This window comes from Porites lutea, chromosome 2 (genome assembly GCF_958299795.1).
Source record: "Porites lutea chromosome 2, jaPorLute2.1, whole genome shotgun sequence".
Taxonomy (NCBI): domain Eukaryota; kingdom Metazoa; phylum Cnidaria; class Anthozoa; order Scleractinia; family Poritidae; genus Porites; species Porites lutea.
The window spans coordinates 3338158-3343513 of record NC_133202.1 but is presented as its reverse complement, the minus strand read 5'-3'; the positions used below and the strand labels follow the sequence as shown (position 1 = coordinate 3343513).

General features: G+C 41.4%; 1 pseudogene; it reads right to left on the bottom strand.

The window, feature by feature from the left end:
• Positions 1-2942: 2942 nt before the first annotated feature.
• On the bottom strand, positions 2943-4746 carry LOC140927433 (uncharacterized; annotated as a pseudogene).
• Between the last annotated feature and the right edge of the window lie 610 nt (positions 4747-5356).

Below are 5356 nucleotides of genomic sequence, written 5' to 3'. Positions count from 1 at the left end.
TTTAGCCAAATTGATTGAAAGGCTGCCGACTTGGAGTTCAAAACGTACGAGTCGATCAGCAAAATTTGCGTTCGGAGATAAAATAGAAAATACATTTTTGGCGGCATCCTACCTGGAATGAGATTATAACACCTAAATGTTTATTCTGATTGATATCATTAGTGGCCATTATTAGTGGCCAGCACTGAATGATTGATGCTTGGATAATGGGAATTCTAATAAAAAAAGCCAGTATAATGTGAAAATATGAAATTATTAGCCAGCAAATTTAATGAGAAAAAATTTTTTTCGCAGATCTAGGCTGTACGCACGGGCGTACGTGCGTATATGGACGCTATGCCCCTGACTACAGTGTATTATACTCTATTTACTACTAACCAAATGCCAAGTATGCTGGTCATGTACTTGAACGAGTATTGATATCTCCCTTGACTTTAAAAACTCTGTCACTGATCCTGTATGTCTTACATTGGGTGACTGACTACTTTGGACGACCCTGTGCTAGTTGTGGAACGCGGAATAAATGTTTCTTCTGGAATTGTGACCTTCTTGTCTCGTAAAGAGTTCACGTCTTCCTTTCCTTCTTCATAGAAGATTGCCACCCAATTAATTACGTCCTCTTCGCTTTCAGTTGCGACCTCGACGACCTCATTTGCCATTTGTCGCGCACTGAATCAAAGCAACGAGAACACGAGGCTGTACGGCTGTACGAGCTAACATCCGGCATAGAATTTCACGAAGTCGACGCATCATTGGCCAAAACGGTTAATCACATTAAGTATTAACTGGAAAAGGCCGTAATTGCAAACCACAGAGTTAAATTGTAAGCTGATATTAAATGAACCCTGATGCGTTGTAAAACAAAACACTTGGCTCGCGCTTGCAAAACAACCGGATGCCGACCGTTCTAAAGAGTGTTATCACCGCAGACACTTTTTTTTTCACCGAAAACCGCGACTTAAAGGTTGTAATAACCGCAAACCGCTTAGGCCCAGTTCATACGTCGTGCTTCTGCCGTGCCGAACTTAATTCTTGAATTAAGTTCGACATAAGCACGGCAGAAGCACGACGTCTGAATCAAAGTTTTTAATTTAGTGCGGCAGAACAATTAAGTTCGACAAGGTCTGCCGTGCTACACGACTCTGGCACGGCAGCGATTCAAACGTCGTGCTTATGCCGTGTCGAACTAAATGCATAAATTTCGGAAATGTATTTTCGCGGGAATTGTTATCTTGCGAGTCCCGCGAGTAGCTTCGAGGAAAAATGTCCTTCAATGAGCATGCGCATTGATTCTGTTTTTTACCCCAGAGCTCCTCTGCGCATGACGGCCAGGAATCAGAAGCGTAAACACTGGGGTCGAGAATGGTTTAAAACAAACATGGCGGCTTTCCGTGCAAGTTTGCATGCTCCTTCCTCCTTGGTTTGCAGTGCTGCAGAGTCTGATAATTCATCAGAAGACGAACTACCTTTTGACGAAAATATTCCACTAGCTGGTTATAAAGATGAGGACGAGGAAGCGATCGGTGATGTTGAGTCAGTGTCATCGCAAACGAGTTGTCCAAACTCGGGTTCAAAGAAAAAGGCGGGAAGAAGACCGACTTGGAGAGAAGACGACGTAACTGACCTGGTAGATATTGTGTGCAATAGTGAGTATTTTAAAAGAAAGATTATATTTACGAACTCAAAGAACACGAAAAACAATGAGATTTATGGCAAGTTGTTGAAAGATTTGAAAGAACGGGCTCTTGCACGAGGTGACGAATTTTCATTTACTGTGAATCAAGTGAGGAACAAATTAAAGAAGCTGATCAGTGAATGTAAAAAGGCGGCCCTCACTATTAAAACCGCTACAGGTATTGATCGCTTTCAAGAGGAAAAAAATTATGGTCCATGGTTTGCAGTGCTATTTGCATTGGTGAAAACGCGTGATTCTTGTCAGCCAGATCGCGCGATTGAGCCAACGGCTAGCGGTAGCAGTGATGTTTTGAGCAACGGAAGTGATCATTCATCAGCATCATCAAGCCCTGTACCTGTTGATGACAGCGAGGAAAGTGCTGGTGAGAAAAAGCTTTTTGTTCCAATAAAGAATAGAGGGAAAAAAAGAAAAGATTTTGCTTCAAGTGCTGTTGAATGTATGGAGAAGTTGTTAGAGAAAGACCCAACCAAAGACCTTCTGGAGTTTTACCGCGAAGAGAACGAAAAGGCTAGAAAGCACGAGATGCAACTCATGCAAATGATTATGTCAACACAGGTGCAAGATTCTGGGCATTTCCCGCCTCAAGGAAACTCCCTGCAGTATGGGTATAGTTACCCGTCACAACATTCCTATCAATATATGGAAAGCGGGAATATGGCACCAAATTATATAAACCTTTGACCTTTTTTTGAAAACATGTTCAAATTATTGTTTATTCCAATAATGGAACCAGAAATCATGTTACAAATTTGTAGTTACTTTTTTTTTCAACAAACTTTACTGTCATTTTTTTCTGAAAAAGTGCTTTTGTCTAGTGACTGACAGAAACTCAGAGAGACAGTTTATATTGGGTTCTCCCTGCTTGTCCATTTCTTGATATTTTTAGCATGATGAAATAACATGTTCCATTTTCTTTGAACTTAAATAGGTTCCTCCACATTTGCTCTATGACTGATGGTGTTTTGAAAATACCAAATTTTTTAGTGTCCTGAAGTTATCTCATGCATGGGGTAGTTGTGTTCCTATGTTGGCTAGATATTTCTGAAGCAGTACCACTGTTTTTGAATAATTAATTTTCACCCTTTGAAGTGAGTTGTAACTGAGCACTGTTGATATTATCAGAAAAAGATTAAAAGCAACAATTCCTGTTCTCAAACATTTCTTTATTTCTCATTCAACTTTTATGTTAGCGTATCTATAACAGTTGTAATTTTTTCTGTCACAATTTTTTTTTCTAACATAATAGTCACTGTATCTTCCTTGAAACAGGAAGGAAATTACATGTTATATTAACTTTGGTAAAATGAAGCAAACTAATTTTATTTTTAAAGACTGGCAACTAAAATATGACTCCAAACAACCCAAAATCCTTATTCAGTGGCAAATCCAGTACTTGAGGTAAGGGGTTGGGGGAGGGGGGGGGGGGTACTTATCAAGGCCCTGATATATTAAAAGCACACTCTCAAAAAGATCCGTGGCCTCCACTGGATCTGCCACTGATAGCCTTTTTACCAATATAAACCAGACACAAACAAGGAAAAAAATAGAAATGAAACCAGACTAAGAAATGTGCTACATCGTGCAATGTTCAAAAAACTCCATCTCCTTGTTTTTCCCTCCAAAACTTCTGCATAAGCACATTTCGTATCTGGTTTTCTTGGTAACAGTTATCCCTTATACGAGGACAATCTGACATGTTCAGCAGACGCCTGATCACATCCCTTGGCCTCCTCTGATTGGTAGCAGGGTCAACAGTGGCATTTAATTGTCTACATAACGTTTCGCCCCTTTCAATGCAAATGTTATGAAGAACAATACACGCAAGTGTGTTATCTCTGACTTCTTCTTGGGTACTCTCGCATCTCCTTAGAAGGACTCGCCACCTGCCTTTAAGCTCCCCATATGCCTCTTCGGTGACCATTCTGGCCCTGCTAAGTCTGTAATTGAAATACTGTTGTTGGGGAGTTAACACAGCATTTGTAAATGGTTTCATGAGCCAGCTTTGAAAAGGAAAAGCTGAATCTCCCAGCAGAAGAGGGGGGATTTTTACACCACCAATTTCTTTACCTATATCAGGTATTGTTTGTCCTCCTGTTATTTTACTCCAAAGGTTGGTCGACTGAAAAATTATAGAATCATGAGAATTGCCAGGAAATCCACAACTCGCCCAAATGAACCTACGTTTAGCATCTACCATTCCCATCAAGACGATTGAATAAAAGTTTTTAAAGTTGTGGTATTCTTTATTGGCTTGAAGACCACCAGGCGGGCATTTCAGAGGAATATGGCATCCATCAATAGCCCCCCAACTACAGGAAAACTGCCACATTTCCTCCATATCCAAAATTTTTTCCCTGAATTGCTGTTTGTCCTTCGGAAAGTGTTGATCAACTTGCTCATTCCAGAGATTATTGATGATTGCCTTTGTAACATCGCTTACTATGCCACAAACTGTTGAGGTACCAAGACCTGTCATTTCAGCAATTGTGTAGTAATAATCACCCCTTGCTAAACGGTAAAGGCACACTGCCAATCTAAATGCCGGTGAAATTGGATCTTCTGTCACGGTATCACGTTGTAAATCGTGTTGTATACGACCAAGGATAAAATTAAAGGTGGCTTTTGATACACGAAACGTTTTCTTGAACCTCTGATCAGTGTATATCGAACCATCCCTCGTTACGGGGAAGCCGTCGACATGATCGATCAGCAGTGGTTTTCTCGGAAGAAATAAGAAGAGCAGAAAGAAAAAAAACTTCTAATAATAACATTCGCCTGACGGTCAAAAGGAAAAGGATTTTCTGCTGCATTTCTTTTCTTCTCCTCCTCGAGTTTTGTAAGAGTTTTACCAGTAGCAATTTACGCCGGACGTTACGGTGCTGCGCCATTTTCGTCACCGATTACCGCTGTACCGGCTGACTACTGTGCGAACACTGAATTAAGTTCGACTCTGGCACGACGTCTGAATTGAAGTCGTGCTTGTGCCGTGCTTCTGTCGAACCCAATATTAATTAGGTTCGGCACGGCAGAAGCACGACGTATGAACTGGGCCTTAGTGTTTTGAAACCGCAATACCGCGAGTTAAAATAAAAATTACCGCGAAACCGCACCAAAAATAACGCAAAACCGCATCACCGCAAACCCTTACGCCCCCCTCTCTAAACAACAACTACCAAATTTACATATCATGCTTTAATACTTTTTTAAAAACAACACTGAGGCCTGAGGCTATTCTCCACACTGCTTCGCAATTCCTCTGCCAAAACTTTGCTCGCGTTAAATAACAACGGCCCGCAGGCTACGCAGGCTCTATCTGTGACGGGGCGAAGTGGCTTTACGCCGATCTCGAAAGTGGGTAGTCACATGGTTTAATTTATGTTTTTGTGCCGAGTTTAGTGCAGTACTGTCTCTGTCGGAGCGTGGTATTAAAGTAACCATTTCGACCCCATTAAGCGACTCATTTATCTAGAACACCAAACGTTTCGAATTCGTCCTAGAAAAGCCCCATAGTTAGCATGGTTAGAGTCTATCGCAAATGATCACCTTTAGTAAATGACCTACCGCGAACACTTTTTTGATGGTGATTGGACTGATGAAGCACATCACGCGGGCGGCGAGCTGCAAGGTCGCGAGAGGCGTAGCCTGCGTAGCAGGGCGGTT